Source organism: Heptranchias perlo, chromosome 2, assembly GCF_035084215.1.
Source record: "Heptranchias perlo isolate sHepPer1 chromosome 2, sHepPer1.hap1, whole genome shotgun sequence".
In the NCBI taxonomy this organism is placed as follows: domain Eukaryota; kingdom Metazoa; phylum Chordata; class Chondrichthyes; order Hexanchiformes; family Hexanchidae; genus Heptranchias; species Heptranchias perlo.
Window position 1 is genome coordinate 154,527,448 of NC_090326.1, and position 23,507 is coordinate 154,550,954.

The 23,507-nt window shown below is 48.4% G+C and overlaps 1 protein-coding gene and 1 long non-coding RNA gene across 6 annotated transcripts in view; one reads left to right on the forward strand and one right to left on the reverse strand.

Annotated features, from left to right (window-relative positions):
- Positions 1-23,507, forward strand: part of LOC137345065 (5'-AMP-activated protein kinase subunit gamma-2-like) — a 514,189-nt gene that overhangs the window by 98,623 nt on the left and 392,059 nt on the right. The window lies entirely within an intron of this gene.
- LOC137345108 (uncharacterized) lies at positions 1,236-15,045 on the reverse strand. The gene is made up of 4 exons (XR_010968549.1): positions 14,960-15,045; positions 11,358-11,828; positions 2,656-2,852; positions 1,236-1,575 (listed from the first exon to the last, which is right to left on the reverse strand). It is a non-coding gene; the product is annotated as an uncharacterized lncRNA (long non-coding RNA).

A 23,507-nucleotide genomic window follows, 5' to 3' on the forward strand; every position in this document is an offset into this window, starting at 1 on the left:
TACCAGTAATCTTTGCCATGTTGTATGCTTTTTCTTTTAACCTGATACCATCCTTTACTTCCTTAGTTAGCTATGGTTGGTTCACCTTTTCATCAGGAAAGACTGAACAGACTGGGGCTCTTTTCTCTATAAAAGAGAAGACTGAGGGGTGACCTGATAGAGGTCTTTAAAATTCTCAAGGGGTTCGATAGGGTAGACGTTTAGGTAGAGAAGGTGTTTCCACTTGTGGGGAAGTCCAAAACTAGGAGCCATAAATCAGGAATTCAGGAGAAACTGCGTTACTCAGAAAGTGGTGAGAATGCGGAACTCGCTAACACATGGAGTGGTTGAGATGAATAGTGTAGATGCATAGAAAGATAGGGAGAGATAAAGTTAGGTAGGGAGGAGGCTCATGTGGAGCATAAACACAGTCATGGATCTGTTGGGCCAAATGACATATTTCTGTGCTGTACATTCTATGTGATTATATGTAATGTCTGTGCAGTGATGGAATGTCACACCGGTGGGATGGGAATGAATCTATCAGATGTTACAAAGACAGCCAGGTATGTTTGCTCCTCCTAGGTGATAATTAGCTACACTTGAATTTGTTCCTTTCTCACTGTTCACTTTTAGAATGGTGTTTAAGAGCTGGAAATTAGCTACTGAAGAACCTAAGGTAGTTTAAAAGGTATTAGTTGGCCAGCCCTGCTCTCTATATCAATCCCTTCTCTTTCCAGAAATGCATCCAAATTGTTTATTGTCTGGTTCAATGGGTTTCCCTGGTTAATGTATTCTATAACTTTAAACACTTGTGTTTTATTTAAAAAGAAAGTTTTACCTGATATCCTTTTGTTGTTCCTATCTTCCTTACTTTTAACATGCGTCTCCTAGTATTTTACACCTTGATACACTGAACCATTTGCCTGGATCAACTTTGCCATTCTTGAAAGCTTCAATTTGGTTACTTCTAAGTGTTTTGAAAACAAGTGTAACTCCCGAACAAAAACAGAAAACACTGGAAACATGCAGCAGGTCAGGCAGTATCTGTCGAGAGAGAACACGAGTCGACATTTTGAGTATTGAACCCTTCCACCGCAGTTTCCAGCTTTTTCTGTTTGTGTTTTTTTTTCTTTTTACCCCCAGAAGAAACCAACAGCCACAAAAGCCATGTGTTTTTTTATTAAATAGTTTATTTACAAATTGACAATTTCTGACAATGTAATTACTATTACATTTCAACTTTCTGCACAGGGTCTTAGCTTTCTGCACAGGGTCTTAGCTTTCTGCACAGGATCTTAGCTTTCTCTACAGGGTCTTAGCTTTCTCTACAGGGTCTTAGCTTTCTGCACAGGATCTTAGCTTTCCGCACAGGGTCTTAGCTTTCTGCACGGGGCCTTAGCTTTCTCTAGAGGGTCTTAGCTTTCGATAAAGGGGTTTTTACTTTGTCTGTTTCTGTTACAGATTTCCAGTGTCTGTAGTATTTTGCTTTTTGTTCTAATTCCCTTATCCTTTCTTCATAACCCTAAGTTAGTGATAGCAGGAATCTTCTTCAGTGATCGCCTTTGTACCTTCGGGAGCACAATCACGTCCTTCCTGTGTTTAGATGACCAGAACTGAATAAATACTTCAAATGTAGTGCGTTGATCTGTTTATTTAATGACTCATTAAAATAATGCATACAGGAATTTGACATGAACACATTAACCAATGCATCAGAAAAGTCCCTGAAGATCAAGAAAAAAATATCAAAACTAGAGCTAATGCTTATAATGCATTATTGCTTAAATAACTAACTGTGAAGTTTAATTATTTCATTGTTGAAAGTCTCCAATTGACGACTACCTCCAAAGACTAACAGCATGTAATTTGATGGCAGGACACATCCCGCTAACTGGGTGGGGTCCGTACTAACATTTATTTTCAGCATTCAATTTACGGCAAGTGGGAAAACTTGCATCTTAAATTGGTACGTTGCAAAAGACTTTGGGGCTCATTTTAGAAGCATGATGGTGCGGCACAGACTACATTAACAAGAGTTTAACCCAGAAGTGACTATTCCTTTTTGTTTTCATGGGCTGCACAAGAGCCTACCATGGAGTCCCAGGGCTGCATAGTAAAGTTAAATCAATAAATCATGGAATCTTACAGCATAGAAGGAGGCTATTCAGCCCATCTTGCCTGTGTCTGCTCTTTGAAAGAGCTATCCAATTAGTCCGCCTCCCCCTGCTCTTTTCCCATAGCCCTGCAAACTTTTCTTTTTCAAGTATATATCCAATTTCCATTTTGAAAGTTACGGGCAGACTATTACAGATCGTAACAACTTTGCTACATAGAAAAAAACATTCTTCACGTCTCCCCTCTGTTCTTTTGCCATTAATTGCATATATCTTAAATTGCTAATGTTAATGGATCTTAGCATTGGAATTATGCACTTATGGGCTAACAGCACTAAGGCTGCACTAAGAACCTTTAGGCCTCAAAATTTAAACAAAACAGACCAACAAATAAGGAAGAAGTGCAAATAGGAGTGAGTTGGCTGAGCTTCGTGATCAGAACTGCCAAGGTTCAGGGTTGCATGCGGCCCATTGCCTGCACATTGGCCACACTTGGCTTAACCTTTATTGGCATTCATGAAAATACGTGTCTGATCTGTGTTCAAAATCATTAACACACCTTAAAATCCGCTTGCATTCAGTCCAGATTCATTTGGCTACTTTGATGCTATAGATGTGAGTTGAAAGAAATTCCCATGTTCCCAAGGCAATTTTTTTTAATATATTGGTTCTTTCCAGCTTGCCGACATTAGCGAATCCGGTTGATTTACTTTGATGTTGACCTGTGCGTCGGGAACTGCCAGCACAATTGGAGCACTAAACAAATATGGAAACAGGTTATGCCTGCTGGAATTGCATTTAGTATGATTCTGCAACAGGGTATATATCGGGCAGTGAGCGACGGGGTATATATCGGGCAGTGAGCGACGGGGTGTATATTGGGCAGTGAGCGACGGGGGGTATATTGGGCAGTGAGCGACGGGGTATATATCGGGCAGTGAGCGACGGGGTGTATATTGGGCAGTGAGCGACGGGGGGTATATTGGGCAGTGAGCGACGGGGTATATATCGGGCAGTGAGCGACGGGGGTATATTGGGCAGTGAGCGACAGGGTGTATATCGGGCAGTGAGCGACGGGGTATATATTGGGCAGTGTGCGACGGGGTGTATATTGGGCAGTGAGCGACAGGGTATATATTGGGCAGTGAGCGACAGGGTATATATTGGGCAGTGTGCGACGGGGTATATATTGGGCAGTGAGCGACGGGGTATATATCGGGCAGTGAGCGACGGGGTGTATATTGGGCAGTGAGCGAATGGGTGTATATCGGGCAGTGTGCGACAGGGTATATATCGGGCAGTGAGCGAATGGGTATATATCGGGCAGTGAGCGACGGGGTATATTTTGGGCAGTGAGCGAATGGGTATATATTGGGCAGTGAGCGACGGGGCATATATTGGGCAGTGAGCGACGGGGTATATATCGGGCAGTGAGCGACGGGGGGTATATCGGGCAGTGAGCGACAGGGTGTATATCGGGCAGTGAGCGACGGGGTATATATTGGGCAGTGTGCGACGGGGTGTATATTGGGCAGTGAGCGACGGGGTATATATTGGGCAGTGAGCGACGGGGTATATATCGGGCAGTGAGCGACGGGGTGTATATCGGGCAGTGAGCGAATGGGTGTATATCGGGCAGTGTGCGACAGGGTATATATCGGGCAGTGTGCGACAGGGTATATATTGGGCAGTGAGCGACGGGGTATATATTGGGCAGTGAGCGACGGGGTATATTTTGGGCAGTGAGCGAATGGGTATATATCGGGCAGTGAGCGACGGGCTATATATCGGGCAGTGTGCGACGGGGTATATTTTGGGCAGTGAGCGAATGGGTATATATTGGGCAGTGTGCGACGGGGTATATATCGGGCAGTGTGCGACGGGGTATATATCGGGCAGTGTGCGAATGGGTATATATTGGGCAGTGTGCGACGGGGTATATATTGGGCAGTGTGCGACGGGGTATATATCGGGCAGTGAGCGACGGGGGGTATATTGAGCAGTGAGCGACGGGGTATATATGGGCAGTGAGCGACGGGGTATATTTTGGGCAGTGTGCGACAGGGTATATATTGAGCAGTGAGCGACGGGGTATATATTGGGCAGTGAGCGACGGGGTGTATATTGGGTAGTGTGCGACGGGGTATATATTGAGCAGTGAGCGATGGGGTATATATTGGGCAGTGAGCGACGGGGGGTATATTGAGCAGTGAGCGACGGGGTATATATTGGGCAGTGTGCGACGGGGTATATATTGGGCAGTGTGCGACGGGGTGTATACTGGGCAGTGTGCGACGGGGTGTATACTGGGCAGTGTGCGACGGGGTATATACTGGGCAGTGAGCGACGGGGTATATTTTGGGCAGTGAGCGACAGGGTATATATTGGGCAGTGAGCGACGGGGTATATTTTGGGCAGTGAGCGACAGGGTATATATTGGGCAGTGAGCGACGGGGTGTATTTTGGGCAGTGTGCGACGGGATATATATCGGGCAGTGAGCGACGGGGGGTATTTTGGGCAGTGAGAGACGGGGTGTATATTGGGCAGTGAGCGACGGGGTGTATATCGGGCAGTGAGCGAATGGGTATATATTGGGCAGTGAGCGACGGGGTATATTTTGGGCAGTGAGCGACGGGGTATATTTTGGGCAGTGAGCGACGGGGTATATTTTGGGCAGTGAGCGACGGGGTATATTTTGGGCAGTGAGCGACGGGGTATATTTTGGGCAGTGAGCGACGGGGTATATATTGGGCAGTGAGCGACAGGGTATATATTGGGCAGTGAGCGACGGGGTGTATATTGGGCAGTGAGCGAATGGGTATATTTTGGGCAGTGTGCGACGAGGTGTATATTGGGCAGTGTGCGAAGGGGTATATATTGGGCAGTGAGCGACGGGGTGTATATTGGGCAGTGAGCGACGGGGTGTATATTGGGCAGTGAGCGACGGGGTATATATTGGGCAGTGAGCGACGGGGTATATATTGGGCAGTGAGCGACGGGGTATATATTGGGCAGTGAGCGACGGGGTATATGTTGGGCAGTGTGCGACGGGGGGTATATTGGGCAGTGAGCGACAGGATATATATTGGGCAGTGAGCGAATGGGTATATATCGGGCAGTGAGCGACGGGGGGTATATCGGGCAGTGAGGGACGGGGGGTATATCGGGCAGTGAGCGACGGGGGGTATATCGGGCAGTGAGCGACGGGGTATATATCGGGCAGTGAGCGACAGGGTAAATATCGGGCAGTGTGCGACGGGGGGTATATCGGGCAGTGAGCGACGGGGGGTATATCGGGCAGTGTGCGACGGGGGGTATATCGGGCAGTGTGCGACGGGGGGTATATCGGGCAGTGTGCGACGGGGGGTATATCGGGCAGTGTGCGACGGGGGGTATATATCGGGCAGTGAGCGACAGGGTGTATATGGGGCAGTGTGCGACGGGGTATATATTGGGCAGTGTGCGACGGGGTATATATTGGGCAGTGAGCGACGGGGTATATTTTGGGCAGTGAGCGACGGGGTGTATTTTGGGCAGTGAGCGACGGGGTGTATATTGGGCAGTGAGCGACGGGGTGTATATTGGGCAGTGAGCGAATGGGTATATTTTGGGCAGTGAGCGACGGGGTGTATTTTGGGCAGTGTGCGACGGGGGGTATATTGGGTAGTGTGCGACGGGGTATATCTTGGGCAGTGTGCGACGGGGGGTATATTGGGCAGTGAGCGACAGGGTATATTTTGGGCAGTGTGCGACAGGGTATATATTGAGCAGTGAGCGACGGGGTGTATATTGGGCAGTGAGCGACGGGGGGTATATTGAGCAGTGAGCGACGGGGTATCTATTGGGCAGTGTGCGACGGGGTATATATTGGGCAGTGTGCGACGGGGTATATATTGGGCAGTGTGCGACGGGGTGTATACTGGGCAGTGTGCGACGGGGTATATTTTGGGCAGTGAGCGACGGGGTATATTTTGGGCAGTGAGCGACGGGGTATATATTGGGCAGTGAGCGACGGGATATATATTGGGCAGTGTGCGACGGGGGGTATATTTTGGGCAGTGAGCGACGGGGTGTATTTTGGGCAGTGAGCGACGGGGTGTATGTCGGGCAGTGAGCGACGGGGTGTATATTGGGCAGTGAGCGACGGGGTGTATGTCGGGCAGTGAGCGACGGGGTGTATGTCGGGCAGTGAGCGACGGGGTGTATATTGGGCAGTGAGCGACGGGGTGTATATTGGGCAGTGAGCGACGGGGTGTATATTGGGCAGTGAGCGACGGGGGGTATATTGAGCAGTGAGCGACGGGGTGTATATTGGGCAGTGAGCGACGGGGGGTATATTGAGCAGTGAGCGACGGGGTATATATTGGGCAGTGTGCGACGGGGTGTATATTGGGCAGTGAGCGACGGGGGGTATATTGAGCAGTGAGCGACGGGGTGTATATTGGGCAGTGAGCGACGGGGTGTATATTGGGCAGTGAGCGACGGGGGGTATATTGAGCAGTGAGCGACGGGGTGTATACTGGGCAGTGAGCGACGGGGTGTATTTTGGGCAGTGAGCGACGGGGTATATATTGGGCAGTGTGCGACGGGATATATATCGGGCAGTGAGTGACGGGGTGTATGTCGGGCAGTGAGCGACGGGGTATATATTGGGCAGTGTGCGACGGGGTATATTTTGGGCAGTGTGCGACGGGGTATATATTGGGCAGTGAGCGACGGGGTATATTTTGGGCAGTGAGCGACGGGGTGTATACTGGGCAGTGTGCGACGGGGTATATATTGGGCAGTGTGCGACAGGGTATATATTGGGCAGTGTGCGACGGGGGGTATGTCGGGCAGTGAGCGACGGGGTATATATTGGGCAGTGAGCGACGGGGGGTATATTGGGCAGTGAGCGAATGGGTATATTTTGGGCAGTGAGCGACAGGGTGTATATTGGGCAGTGAGCGAATGGGTATATTTTGGGCAGTGAGCGACGGGGTGTATATTGGGCAGTGAGCGACGGGGTATATTGGGCAGTGAGCGAATGGGTATATTTTGGGCAGTGAGCGACGGGGTGTATATTGGGCAGTGAGCGACGGGGTATATTGGGCAGTGAGCGAATGGGTATATTTTGGGCAGTGTGCGACGGGGTGTATATTGGGCAGTGAGCGACGGGGGGTATATTGGGCAGTGAGCGAATGGGTATATTTTGGGCAGTGTGCGACGGGGTGTATATTGGGCAGTGAGCGACGGGGTATATATTGGGCAGTGAGCGACGGGGTATATATTGGGTAGTGAGCGACAGGATATATATCGGGCAGTGAGCGAATGGGTATATATCGGGCAGTGTGCGACGGGGGGTATATCGGGCAGTGAGCGACGGGGGGTATATCGGGCAGTGAGCGACGGGGGGTATATCGGGCAGTGAGCGACGGGGGGTATATCGGGCAGTGAGCGACGGGGTGTATATCGGGCAGTGAGCGACGGGGTATATATCGGGCAGTGAGCGACGGGGTATATATCGGGCAGTGAGCGACGGGGTATATATCGGGCAGTGAGCGACGGGGTATATATCGGGCAGTGAGCGACAGGGTAAATATCGGGCAGTGAGCGACGGGGTATATTTTGGGCAGTGATCGACGGGGTATATATCGGGCAGTGAGCGACGGGGCATATATCGGGCAGTGACCGACGGGGTATATTTTGGGCTGTGTGCGACGGGGTATATATCGGGCAGTGAGCGACGGGGTGTATATGGAGCAGTGAGCAACGGGGTATATATTGGGCAGTGAGCGACGGGGGGTATATTGAGCAGTGAGCGACGGGGTATATATTGGGCAGTGTGCGACGGGGTATATATTGGGCAGTGAGCGACGGGGGGTATATTGAGCAGTGAGCGACGGGATATATATTGGGCAGTGTGCGACGGGGTGTATACTGGGCAGTGTGCGACGGGGTATATACTGGGCAGTGAGCGACGGGGTATATATTGGGCAGTGAGCGACGGGGTATATATTGGGCAGTGAGCGACGGGGTATATATTGGGCAGTGAGCGACGGGGTATATATTGAGCAGTGAGCGACGGGGGGTATATTGGGCAGTGAGCGACGGGGTGTATATTGGGCAGTGAGCGACGGGGTGTATATTGAGCAGTGAGCGACGGGGGGTATATTGGGCAGTGAGCGACGGGGTATATATTGGGCAGTGAGCGACGGGGTATATATCGAGCAGTGAGCGACGGGGTATATATCGGGCAGTGAGCGACGGGGTATATATTGGGCAGTGAGCGACGGGGTATATATTGGGCAGTGAGCGACGGGGTATATATTGGGCAGTGAGCGACGGGGTATATATTGGGCAGTGAGCGACGGGGTATATATCGGGCAGTGAGCGACGGGGTATATATGGGGCAGTGAGCGACGGGGTATATATTGAGCAGTGAGCGACGGGGTATATATTGAGCAGTGAGCGACGGGGTATATCCTGGGCAGTGAGCGACGGGGTATATACTGGGCAGTGAGCGAATGGGTGTATATCGGGCAGTGAGCGACGGGGTATATATTGGGCAGTGAGCGACGGGGTATATATTGGGCAGTGAGCGACGGGGTATATTGGGCAGTGAGCGACGGGGTATATATTGGGCAGTGAGCGACGGGGTATATATTGGGCAGTGAGCGAATGGGTGTATATCGGGCAGTGAGCGACGGGGTATATTTTGGGCAGTGAGCGACGGGGTATATATTGGGCAGTGAGCGAATGGGTGTATATCGGGCAGTGAGCGACGGGGTATATATTGGGCAGTGAGCGACGCGTTATATATTGGGCAGTGAGCGACGGGGTATATATTGGGCAGTGAGCGACGGGGTATATATCGGGCAGTGAGCGACGGGGTATATATGGGGCAGTGAGCGACGGGGTATATATTGAGCAGTGAGCGACGGGGTATATATTGAGCAGTGAGCGACGGGGTATATCCTGGGCAGTGAGCGACGGGGTATATACTGGGCAGTGAGCGAATGGGTGTATATCGGGCAGTGAGCGACGGGGTATATATTGGGCAGTGAGCGACGGGGTATATATTGGGCAGTGAGCGACGGGGTATATTGGGCAGTGAGCGACGGGGTATATATTGGGCAGTGAGCGACGGGGTATATATTGGGCAGTGAGCGAATGGGTGTATATCGGGCAGTGAGCGACGGGGTATATTTTGGGCAGTGAGCGACGGGGTATATATTGGGCAGTGAGCGAATGGGTGTATATCGGGCAGTGAGCGACGGGGTATATATTGGGCAGTGAGCGACGCGTTATATATTGGGCAGTGAGCGACGCGGTATATTTTGGGCAGTGTGCGACGGGGTGTATTTTAGGCAGTGTGCGACGGGGTATATATTGGGCAGTGAGCGACAGGGTATATATTGGGCAGTGAGCGACGGGGTGTATATTGGGCAGTGAGCGACAGGATATATATTGGGCAGTGAGCGAATGGGTATATATCGGGCAGTGAGCGACGGGGGGTATGTCGGGCAGTGAGCGACGGGGTATATATCGGGCAGTGAGCGACGGGGGGTATATTGGGCAGTGTGCGACGGGGGGTATATTGGGCAGTGTGCGACGGGGGGTATATTGGGCAGTGTGCGACGGGGGGTATATTGGGCAGTGAGCGACAGGATATATATTGGGCAGTGAGCGAGTGGGTATATATCGGGCAGTGTGCGACGGGGGGTATATCGGGCAGTGAGCGACGGGGGGTATGTCGGGCAGTGAGCGACGGGGTATATATCGGGCAGTGAGCGACGATGGGTATATTGGGCAGTGTGCGACGGGGGGTATATTGGGCAGTGTGCGACTGGGGGTATATTGGGCAGTGAGCGACAGGGTGTATATTGGGCAGTGTGCGACGGGGGGTATATTGGGCAGTGTGCGACGGGGGGTATATTGGGCAGTGAGTGACGGGGTATATATCGGGCAGTGAGCGACGGGGTATATATCGGGCAGTGAGCGACGGGGTATATTTTGGCAGTGAGCGACGGGGTATATTTTGGCAGTGAGCGACAGGGTATATTTTGGGCAGTGAGCGACGGGGTATATTTTGGGCAGTGTGCGACGGGGCATATATCGGGCAGTGAGCGACGGGGTATATATCGGGCAGTGAGCGACGGGGTATATTTTGGCAGTGAGCGACGGGGTATATTTTGGCAGTGAGCGACAGGGTATATTTTGGGCAGTGAGCGACGGGGTATATTTTGGGCAGTGTGCGACGGGGCATATATTGGGCAGTGAGCGACGGGGTGTATATTGGGCAGTGAGCGACAGGGTATATATTGGGCAGTGAGCGACAGGATATATATTGGGCAGTGAGCGAATGGGTATATATCGGGCAGTGTGCGACGGGGGGTATATCGGGCAGTGAGCGACGGGGGGTATGTCGGGCAGTGAGCGACGGGGTATATATCGGGCAGTGAGCGACGGGGGGTATATTGGGCAGTGTGCGACGGGGGGTATATTGGGCAGTGTGCGACGGGGGGTATATTGGGCAGTGAGCGACAGGATATATATTAGGCAGTGAGCGAATGGGTATATATCGGGCAGTGTGCGACGGGGGGTATATCGGGCAGTGAGCGACGGGGGGTATGTCGGGCAGTGAGCGACGGGGTATATATCGGGCAGTGAGCGACGGGGGGTATATTGGGCAGTGTGCGACGGGGGGTATATTGGGCAGTGTGCGACGGGGGGTATATTGGGCAGTGTGCGACGGGGGGTATATTGGGCAGTGAGCGACAGGGTGTATATTGGGCAGTGTGCGACGGGGGGTATATTGGGCAGTGAGTGACGGGGTATATATCGGGCAGTGAGCGACGGGGTATATATCGGGCAGTGAGCGACGGGGTATATATCGGGCAGTGAGCGACGGGGTATATATCGGGCAGTGAGCGACGGGGTATATATCGGGCAGTGAGCGACGGGGTATATATCGGGCAGTGAGCGACGGGGTATATTTTGGCAGTGAGCGACGGGGTATATTTTGGCAGTGAGCGACGGGGTATATTTTGGCAGTGAGCGACGGGGTATATTTTGGCAGTGAGCGACGGGGTATATTTTGGGCAGTGAGCGACGGGGTATATTTTGGGCAGTGTGCGATGGGGCGTATATTGGGCAGTGACGACGGGGTGTATATTGCGCAGTGTGCGACGGGGCATAAATTGGTTAATGTGTGACCGTATATATTGGGGCAGTGTGCAACAGGATACACAATGGCTAGTTTGCAACAAGTTACATACCGGGCTGTCTTCCCTTTATAACATTGTTAGACACTGTTTGCCTATTCATTTCCATTTTCAGTTCTTCTCCACACATCATGCGATGCTTCAATGTCCACGTGTATTTAATCCCTTTCACAAACAGGGTTGGTTCCTGGCTGAGACTATAAATAAATAAAGTAACAGTTCCTCTTCCACTTTAAGAGCAAGTTTTTTTTAAGCTTTTACTTTTGTGCTAAGCCCGAGCTTGTAACTGAAATTGTCACAGACCTGCAAGTACTGGGCTGCATGGTGCAAAGGTATTCAAAATGGAGTTCCTGGACTGTAGGGGTCTGTGAGGGATTCCTTGTCGTCAACAAAATTCTGCATTTATTGAACTTACTGCCACATTATTTCTGCTGTTATTTACAAAGAAAAAGTGTTCTCTGCAGTCATGGCCTTTCAGAAATAAGAACGGAAAATGCTGGAAACGCTCAGCAGGTCAGGCAGCACCTGAGGAGAGAGAAAAACAGAGTTAACGTTTCAGGTCGATGACCTTTCATCAGAACTGTCTTTCAGAAGTTGTGATGTGGAGATGCCGGTGATGGACTGGGGTGGATAAATGTAAGGAATCTTACAACACCAGGTTATAGTCCAACAGTTTTATTTGAAAATCACAAGCTTTCGGAGATTATCTCCTTCGTCAGGTGAGTGAGTGAATGAGAGGTTCTCATTGGGTAAATTGACCCTTGTGTATTCAGTATACTGGGACATGCTGTTTTCCGTGGCTAACCTGTCTGAACACCAACGACACCTTTGATTCCCAGCCTAATATAAGATATGCAATTTGAGAACCTCTCATTCACTCACTCACCTGACGAAGGAGATAATCTCCGAAAGCTTGTGATTTTCAAATAAAACTGTTGGACTATAACCTGGTGTTGTAAGATTCCTTACACTTCAGAAGTTGGGTTGGGGGTTCCAGGGAGTGTGTTGTTGATGTTTACAAGGGTTCCCCTCCCCCACGCGGAAACATTTTGGAGACCGCTGCTGCCCTCTGGGAAACTTTGCACCTTGTATGACCCTGCAGGAACTGCTGGATGAAGTGGGCCCACTCATGCAAAGTGAGAGAGAGAAAGCAATATAGTGGTTCTGCAGAAAATCAACCTGCAACAGAGCAGCATCTAGTCAATGGAACGGGCACAAGAGGGATTATGTTGTGGAACGCCAGCAGCCAGTTTCATTATTTGACTATTCCAGACTTGTGAACATCATCAGAAAAATGTAAAGCATGAGATTTGTGAGCACAAAGAGCAAAAAATGGATTACAAATCCACTTAAACAAATGTATCTTTGTCTCTAATTTCTTTCAGTGAAGGAAACCTGCCGTCCTTACCCGGTCTGGCCCACGTGTGACTCCAGTCCCACACCAATGTGGTTGACTCCAAACTGCCCTCTGGAGTGGCCTGGCAAAACCGCCCAGTTGTATCAAAATTGCTTTCAGCGGTTCAAGATGAAGGCCCACCTTCACCTTCTCTGCTACGGATGGGCAATAAATGCCGGCCTTGCCAGCGCGCCCACATCCCGAGAGTGAATAGGAAAACAAATATGTGTTTATTTTCAAGTGGGAGATTTCGGACTGTTCATTTTTTCGGATCGGACAGCTCAGTGTTTCAGTGGACTATCCGGCAATTTAACCCTGACGTTAGAGGGTGACCGTTTTCCCCGAATTTGTGCTCCTGGCATGGAGCTTCACCAGCTGCGGGGGGGGGTGCATGGTGCCAATTTCACCATGGAAACCAGCAGGCCCTGCAAGATTTTAAAACTAATGGTCGGAAAAATCCTTCCCCCTCCTCACCTGAATTCTTGAGATGCACCCCCGCTGGCCATAACTCCATACTGGGGGCACGAATTTGCCTCCTAATGCCAGATGGTCCAGTCAAATACTGGACTGGTCGATTCAAAACTGCCAGTGCAAAGTCATAAAATTTGCCCTGAGAAGTCTTTTTTTAAAAAATCCATTTTTTCCCAGTTACTTTGTTCGCGATGCGGAGTTAATGCTGGTTTGTAGCAAATCTTCACTTAGAATCAAAGTAAAAACGACAGCTCAAGGTATACAGGTCCCCTTGTCCTACCACATTCCTGCTCCTGCCCACTTTTAAAAAAAAAATATTTGGCGGCTGTGGGGCAGAATAGCTTGCATATTTTAAACCAAACTGATTGAGATTTGACAAGGTTATCCAAACGTAAGGAAACTGGGGGGTGGCGGGGGGAGACTGCAAAATTCTGGATATTTGAAATAAAGACAGGATACAGCAGAAATACATTCCAGTTCAATCGCTATATCCAAAATAGGAAAGGCAGGTTCATGCTTCAGGGCGAGACCAGTCATCAGAACTTAAACAGAAATTTATTGTAATTGTCAGTCTGAATCTATGACTCTCTCCTGTGGTGCAGTGAGTGTGTGTACATATGTATATATATATTATACATGTTATATAGCATTCATGTGTATGTACATGTATGTAAAAATAATTGTGTGTATGTATATATGTGTGTATATACACATACATCGTAGTAGGTACAGTGCAGGAGGCGGCCATTCGGCCCATCGTGCCTGTACCGGCTCTTTGAAAGAGCTATCCAATTAGTCCCATTCCCCAGCTCTTTCCCCGTAGCCCTGCAAATTTTTCCCTTCAAGTATTTGTCCAATTCCCTTTTGAAAGTTACTATTGAATCTGCTTCCACCGCCCTTTCAGGCAGTGCATTCCAGATCATAACAACTCGCTACATAAAAAAAATGTTTCCTTATAATAAAATATGGAGAGCTTTTGAATTTTATTTTGGTTATGTGAGTAAGTTTGTTCTAAAATATATGCAAGGGTGTCTGCTGGCATTGCTCACTTTTTTTTTAGTTTTGGTGAGTTATGAACTTAATTTCCATCCCCACAAGATGTTTAACCTTGAAATGCATTAACATAATAGTTAAATTATCTAGATGGCTAAACAGTTAAATGAATCCTGATCCAAATTTCATATTCTGTGCTTGAAAACTTTCCCTCATGTTTTCCATTCCAGTGTTGGGCTTGGTGCACATGATGACTGAACAGGTGAACAATTTGCCAAACCACGAGTATGAAAGAAGGATTTCAAACAACTCTTTGCCACTTTTGCTTTTCACAGTTGAGTGATGTTTTGAATGGGCAGGTTGCATCAGGTCAGACTAGATGGTGCAGGTTCAAAATGTTACTCCGTCTGCTGCCTATTGTTTAAGAATGTAAGAAACAGGAGCAGGAGTAGGCCATGCGGCCCCTCGAGCCTCCTCCGCCATTCAGTAAGATCATGGCTAATCTTTCCCCTCATCTCCACTTTCCTGCCCGGTCCCCATATCCCTTGATGTGGAAATGCCGGTGATGGACTGGGGTGGACAAATGTAAGGAGTCTTACAACACCAGGTTATAGTCCAACAGTTGGACTATAACCTGGTGTTGTAAGACTCCTTACCCATATCCCTTGATTCCCTTCGAGTCCAAAAATTTATCGATCTCAGCCTTGAATATAGTCAATGACTGAGCGTCCACAGCCCTTTGGGATAGAGAATTCCAAAGATTCACAACCCTCTGAGTGAAGAAATTCCTCCTTACCTCAATCCTAAATGGCCGACCCCTTATTCTGAGACCATGCCCGCTAATTCACGACTCTCCAGCCAGAGGAAACAGCTTGGTTTCCACTCATGTTACTTGACCCAAGGGAGCATGTAAATTCCGGCCCCCCCCCTCCCTCCTTCCCAACCTTTTCCACGTCATCCAGAAAACCTGTTTGGCAACATACTGCATGCTGTCATCTACTGGTAAAGCTGGGAGAATTCCAGTAAAGTAATCATATTATCTGTGTTTGAGCGAAGGTGTTTTTGTTATGAGAGCTCGCAGACTATTGATTTTTTTTTTGTCTTTCTAGCGGTAGATAAAGTACCGTGACACACACAGGGTTTAAAATAATACTTTGGACCTGCTGATCAAAACAAATTGAGAATATTTTGCAACAGCTAGTGAGTACGGGAACCTGACTGCATCAAAGTCTAGCCATCGGCCAGTAAATATTCAGCCATTTTGGAATCGTTTGTGTAGCAAGTTGGTTTTTTTTCAGTTCAGACCATTTTTATTCACGATGAGACGGTCATGCAGTAAAGCCACCTTTTATCTTTTGAGGAACTTGCCAGCTGTGGACTGAAACTGTGCGCACCTTGAGTAAAAGGTAGTGCGTGTGTGGAAAGTTCCAGCAATAGCTATTGCAATTTCATTTTTTTTCCCCTGCATGATCTCGATTATAATCTTTGGAGCATCCTATACTAAAGCGTGATCTAAAATTGAACGGATTACGCAAGGGCGTTTTAATACTCCGGATCGTTTTATGAGAATTGGTTAGGCTGCCACTTTTAGGTCCGTGCAAAAATGCAGGCCGCAATGACCCAAAAGCGGGAGTGTATCTCGGAGGTGCACTGAAGCCCGAGAGGTCGACACAAACGTCAGTTTTGAGTTCCCAAAATGTGCCTGTTTCCTCCACCTGTTTTACTTCCTAACGTTTCTGGTTCTGCCGTCGTGGCTGTGGTGGGATGCGGGTGTGTGTGTTTTTTTTAATCTCCTTTCTTCCTCCCCCTCCCCCCACTCGACATTGTTTTCCAATCCAGGTTGTGCTGCTGTGAGTGGGTCAGGTGCTCCTCAGAGTGAAAGGGGAAAATTAGAATCATAGAATCGATAGCACAGAAGGAGGCCATTCGGCCCAGCGTGCCTGTACTGGCTCTCTGAAAGAGCCATCCAATTAGTTCCACTTCCCCACTCTTTCCCCATTGTCCTGCAAATTTTTCCATTTCAAGTATATATCCAACTCGCTATTGAAAGTTACTATTGAATCTGCTCCCACCACCCTTTTGTGAAAGAAAGAAATTGCATTTCTATAGCGCCTTTCTCGACCTCTGGACATCCCAAAGCGCTTTACAGCCAATGAAGTACTTTCGAAGCGTAGTCACTGTTATAATGTAGGAAACGCAGCAGCCAATTTGTGCACAGCAAAATCTCACAAACAACAATGTGATAATGACCAGATAATTTTTTTTTGGTGACGTTGGTTGAGGGATGAATATTGGCCAGGACACGGGGGAGAACTCTCCTGGTCATCTTCAAAATAGTGCCGTGTGTTCTTTTACGTCCACCCGAGGGGGTCAGACGTGGCCTCGGTTTAACACCTCACCTGAAAGTCGGCACCTCCGACACTGCAGCACTCCCTTAGTACGGCACTGGGAGCGTCAGCCTGGATTATGTGCTCAGGTCTCTGGAGTGGGACTTAAATCCACAACCTTCTGACTCAAGAGTGCTACCCACTGAGCCACGGCTGACTCTTTGGAGAGAGAATTATCCCAGTGCTGCTGCTGTTGCCTTTTACTGGCAGGCTCTAGTGGCATCGGCGAAGGCATGTGAGCTCGCCACCTGGCTCCCGCTCCCGGTTGTGTATCCCAGGGAGACCGAGAGTTGAGGGAGAAAAGCGGAATGTTACACCACATGAAAAAAAGAATTGTGGCTTAGAGAGGACCTCCCCTTTTAATGTTTTCTGATTTTACCTCTTTTTCTCTTTTTAACACACTCCAAGGTATCGTTATTCAAGAGACGCCATATAAACGCAAGTTGATGTGTACCGTTTGCTGTTTGTACTGTAATCTACAATATTAGGAATGCTATAGAAACATGTTCAAGTGTTTCTGGGTCAAGGCAGGTTATCGGCTGCTGTGTGAGTTGCACAGCTTGCCTTATGGGAATTTTTGTAAAAGATTGACGTGTGCTAGGTTTTCCCCAAGGACTCAGACCTTGTTGGAAATACTTAAAAATGTGTTTTGTTTCTAAATTTCAGATAATTTTTGTTCCTACGTTTTAGATAATTCAAGAAGGCACTTGAGTTCATGGTTAATACGGTGCAAAGCGTCTGTGGTTTTTATGGTGATGTATTTTAACACTTACAGTTTGCAGTAAAGTGGTAGATGTTGGTGATATTTATCAGTGTTTCGCACTTGGCGAAAGATATTATATGACTGGGTTGTGCAAAGATTTAGCACAAAACCTCATATTGAGAATATATACCACTAATTATGTGAAAGCAGTGTATTTAAAAAAAAATATTTCTGCCTGGACCATTAACTGATGTATGCTTGTTTCAACTTGCATTTTTTTAATGTTTGGCTTCTTGAAATAAGGTATGTTTATGTGTGTATGTATGTATAATATAATATAACAATATTAAAATAATATAATATATATAATATATAATAGATAATATAAAATATAATAGAGTCAGCTATGGCTCAGTGCTTGTCTCTGAGTCAGAAGGTTGTGGTTTCAAGTCTCACTCAAGACTTGAGTACATAATATAGGCTGATATGCCAGTGTAATACTGAGGGAGTGCTGCACTGTCGGAGGTGCTGTCTTTCAGATGAGACATTGAACTGAGGCCCCATCTGCCCTCTCGGGTGGACATAAAAGATCCCGCGGCACTATTTTGAAGAAGAGCAGGGGCGTTCTCCCAGGTGTCCCGGACGATATTTATGCCTCAACCAACATTAATAAAACAGACGACTTGGTCACGTATTTCATTGCTGTTTGTGCGACCTTGCTGTGCACAAATTGGCTGCTGCGTTTCCTCTGTAACAATAGTGACTGCATTTCAAAAGTATTTCATTGCTGTAAAGCGCTTTGAGACGTCCCGAGGCCGTGAAAGGTGCTATATTAATGCAGGTCTTTCTACACACACGCATGTATACATATGTGTGTTTTTTATTTTATATATATATATATATATATATATATTAAAAACGGTTTCAACTGCATCTGTTTGCCCAGAATAGTTCTGCTGTCCCCAGAAACCTGCCTCTGCTTTAACAATTCAATATCAGCATTAAGCTGGTGAGGTTTGCTTACTTTTCTCAGTGAACACAACACACCTTGTGGGTGCCACTTGCAATTCCGTATAAAGGCACAAGGGAGGCTGCACTTCATTGAGCCTTTTGACTGCGGACATTTAAATTCGATACGAATTGCAGATTTCAGGAGTCCGTGCACAAGTGCATTTTCTTCAAAGGTTTGACTAAATGAGCAAAGGTTACCTAATGAGTAAAGGTTACTTAAGGGGCAAATTTCGCAAAGAAAAATTCTCCTGTTAAAGTAGGTTAACACGTTGGACAGCTGGCTGAATTATTTGTTGTTTTTGGCACCTGTTCCCATGCGTGTTGGTGAAGAGATGTTGAAATGGATTGTGTTCGCTGCTTTGCCTCTTTTTCTGAATTGATGACTCCGTAATTCTGAGTTTAAACACAAAAAGGCAGAAAAATGTTGGAAATGTATAGCACGACCCCCCGCCCCATCCCGCCCCATGACCTCCCCCAGCATCTGAAAGAGAAAAGATAGGTTGACATTTCAAGTGCAATTTTTTTTTGAAACCATTTTTTCTACGACAACCAATTTGTGCACAGCAAGCTTCCACAAACAACAATGAAATAAATGACCAGATCATCTGTTTTATTGATGTTGGTTGAGGGATAAATATTGTCCAGGACACCGGGGAGAACTCCCCTGCTCTTCTTCAAAAAAGTGACGCGGGATGTTTTACATCCACCCGAGAGGGCAGACGTCACATCTGAAAGACAGCACCTCCGACAGTGCAGCACTCCCTCGGAACTGCACTAATTATATTATTATATTAACATTATATTATTGTTACTAATATTGGTATTAATATTATACATACATACATACATTTTGTAGTGAGAGCTCGGCCTGAAGTTGGGACAGGGAGTTGCCACTTAAGTATCGCAGCATTGGCAGAGGAGCACGTTCCTCTCAGCTGCTGTTCTGCTCCTCCAGCTAAACATCGACATCAGAAATTCTCGTTTAAGGATGTTTCATTGTGCTAAACCTAAAACTCAGAGCAGCAGCTAAATTCCGCTGCAGTGCCGTGTTCCTGACATCCTCCTTGTTGCTGTAGGGAGACAGATATTCCTTCACAGGTAGAGAAAGTACTATAGTCACCAGGCCGCTCTCGCACAACTCGTAGCAGTCAGTTCTGACCAGCCTTGCAGTGGGCTGGGAGCAGGCCTCCTGCCCTTTTGTCAGCCTAGGCTCAGCTGGAAGCACACTCTCTTCTGTGTCAGAGGGTTGTGGGTGCACGCCTCACTCCTAAGACTTGACCCTTCAGTCCGGTACTGCTTTTTCAGGGCACTGTCATTCAAATGAGCTTAAACTGAGACCCTGTCTGCTTAGTCAGTTAAAAGAAAGAACTTGCATTTATGTAGCACTTTTCATGACCTCAGGACGTCCCAAAGCACTTCACAGCCAATGAAGTACTTTTGAAGTGTAGTCACTGTTTTAATGTAGGAAACCAATAAACCAGGACACCGGGAGAACTCTCCTACTCTTCTTTGAAATAGTGCCGTGGGATCTTTTACGTCCACCCGAGAGGGCAGGCGGGGCCTCGGTTTAACGTTTCATCTGAAAGGCGACCCCCCCGACAGTGCAGCACTCCCTCTGTATATCACTGAAGTGTCAGCCTAGATTGTGCTCAAGTCTGTGGTGTGGGACTTGAACCCACAACCTTCTAACTCAGAAGCAAGAGTGCGACCCACTCAACCAGGGCTGACACCTGGAAGTTAAAGATTCTATGACACTGTGTCGAAGAAGAGCACCCTGCTCAACATTCATCCCTCAACTAACATCATCAGAAGCAGATTAACTGGCTATTTATCTTATTCGCTGTATGTGGGACGTGGCTGTGAGCAAATTGGTTGCCGCATTTTCCCGGAACAATAGTGACTGCATTTCAAAAACAATTCACTGGTTGTGAAGCGTTTTGAGCCATCTTGAGGTGCGAAAGGTACTATATATATGCTAATTTGTTCTTTTGTTGTACGGTATAACATTACGAATCCAAATGCTGCGAGTGCATATCGATCTGGAACCCAAGCAGGGCTGATAGCTTTGTGAAGAACACCTGCTGTTGGTGAAAAGAACAGTTGTAAATGTCACCGGGTACTGGCACAGTCTTTTATCAACTTGAGTAGTTTATTTTGTAGACGATGTAATATATGCCTCAGCCTTGAATGTTAATTTTTACGAAACAGTTTAGAACAGTGGGGCCACTTCAGGGTCTTTCTGGATGGATGAACCCAAGCTGTGCCCAATAGATTATCTGTAATTATCTTGTGAACTTCGAAATAAACAGACCAGGATCAATATATTCAGCTGCTGACAAGTGACATCGGCCGTATGACTGGCTTGATGACTGATGTGGCAGCAACAAACTACAAATTTAAAAATCCTGCTTAAAGGTTTAAATGCCGCAATTAGCCTGGTGCATTGCAATGATGGACATTCTTGCTGGACTGTGCGCACACAAGATGGAAAGCTGTTTGCGCAGAATTGTAAAGACTGTATATATAAAATACAGTTTAAAAAAATAGTTTCCTTAATATTGGTGAACTAGTAACAACCATGGTTCAGGTAGATGTTTAAAGATTCCTGGCATTATTTGAGGAAGGGCAGGGAGTTCTTTTGGTGTCCTGACCACCATTTCTCCCTCTACCAATACCACCATTCCTCCCTCGATCAATACCACCATTCCTCCCTCTACCAATACCACCATTCCTCCCTCTATCAATACCACCATTCCCCCCTCTACCAATACCACCATTCCCCCCTCTACCAATACCACCATTCCCCCCTCTACCAATACCGCCATTCCTCCCTCTACCAATACCACCATTCCCCCCTCTACCAATACCACCATTCCTCCCTCTACCAATACCACCATTTCTCCCTCTACCAATACCACCATTCCCCCCTCTACCAATACCACCATTCCTCCCTCTACCAATACCACCATTCCCCCCTCTATCAATACCACCATTCCCCCCTCCACCAATACCGCCATTCCTCCCTCTACCAATACCACCATTCCTCCCTCTACCAATACTGCCATTCCTCCCTCTACCAATACCGCCATTCCTCCCTCTACCAATACCACCATTCCTCCCTCTACCAATACCACCATTCCCCCCTCTACCAATACCACCATTCCCCCCTCTATCAATACCACCATTCCCCCCTCTACCAATACCGCCATTCCTCCCTCTACCAATACTGCCATTCCCCCCTCTACCAATACCACCATTCCTCCCTCTACCAATACCACCATTCCCCCCTCTATCAATACCACCATTCCTCCCTCTACCAATACCACCATTCCTCCCTCTACCAATACCACCATTTCTCCCTCTACCAATACCACCATTTCTCCCTCTACCAATACCACCATTCCTCCCTCTACCAATACCACCATTTCTCCCTCTACCAATACCGCCATTCCCCCCTCTACCAATACCGCCATTCCCCCCTCTACCAATACCGCCATTCCTCCCTCTACCAATACCGCCATTCCTCCCTCTACCAATACCGCCATTCCCCCCTCTACCAATACCGCCATTCCCCCCTCTACCAATACCGCCATTCCTCCCTCTACCAATACCGCCATTCCCCCCTCTACCAATACCGCCATTCCCCCCTCTATCAATACCACCATTTCTCCCTCTACCAATACCACCATTCCCCCCTCTACCAATACCGCCATTCCCCCCTCTACCAATACCGCCATTCCTCCCTCTACCAATACCGCCATTCCTCCCTCCACCAATACCGCCATTCCCCCCTCTACCAATACCGCCATTCCCCCCTCTACCAATACCACCATTTCTCCCTCTACCAATACCACCATTCCTCCCTCTATCAATACCACCATTCCTCCCTCTACCAATACCACCATTCCCCCCTCTACCAATACCACCATTCCTCCCTCTACCAATACCACCATTCCCCCCTCTACCAATACCGCCATTCCCCCCTCTACCAATACCACCATTCCTCCCTCTACCAATACCACCATTTCTCCCTCTACCAATACCACCATTCCTCCCTCTACCAATACCGCCATTCCTCCCTCCACCAATACCGCCATTCCCCCCTCTACCAATACCGCCATACCCCCCTCTACCAATACCGCCATTCCCCCCTCTACCAATACCGCCATTCCTCCCTCTACCAATACCGCCATTCCCCCCTCTACCAATACCGCCATTCCCCCCTCCACCAATACCGCCATTCCCCCCTCTACCAATACCGCCATTCCTCCCTCTACCAATACCGCCATTCCTCCCTCTACCAATACCACCATTCCCCCTCTACCAATACCGCCATTCCTCCCTCTACCAATACCGCCATTCCCCTCTCTACCAATACCGCCATTCCCCCCTCTACCAATACCGCCATTCCCCCCTCCACCAATACCGCCATTCCCCCCTCTACCAATACCGCCATTCCTCCCTCTACCAATACCGCCATTCCTCCCTCTACCAATACCACCATTCCCCCTCTACCAATACCGCCATTCCCCCCTCTACCAATACCACCATTCCCCCTCTACCAATACCGCCATTCCCCCCTCTACCAATACCGCCATTCCTCCCTCTACCAATACCGCCATTCCTCCCTCTACCAATACCACCATTCCCCTCTCCACCAATACCGCCATTCCCCCCTCTACCAATACCGCCATTCCCCCCTCCACCAATACCGCCATTCCCCCCTCTACCAATACCGCCATTCCTCCCTCTACCAATACCGCCATTCCCCTCTCTACCAATACCGCCATTCCTCCCTCCACCAATACCGCCATTCCCCCCTCTACCAATACCGCCATTCCCCCCTCTACCAATACCGCCATTCCCCCCTCTACCAATACCGCCATTCCCCCCTCTACCAATACCGCCATTCCTCCCTCTACCAATACCGCCATTCCCCCCTCTACCAATACCGCCATTCCCCCCTCTACCAATACCGCCATTCCCCCCTCTACCAATACCGCCATTCCTCCCTCTACCAATACCGCCATTCCCCCCTCTACCAATACCGCCATTCCCCCCTCTACCAATACCGCCATTCCTCCCTCTACCAATACCGCCATTCCCCCCTCTACCAATACCGCCATTCCTCCATCTACCAATACCGCCATTCCCCCCTCTACCAATACCGCCATTCCCCCCTCCACCAATACCGCCATTCCTCCCTCTACCAATACCGCCATTCCCCCCTCTACCAATACCGC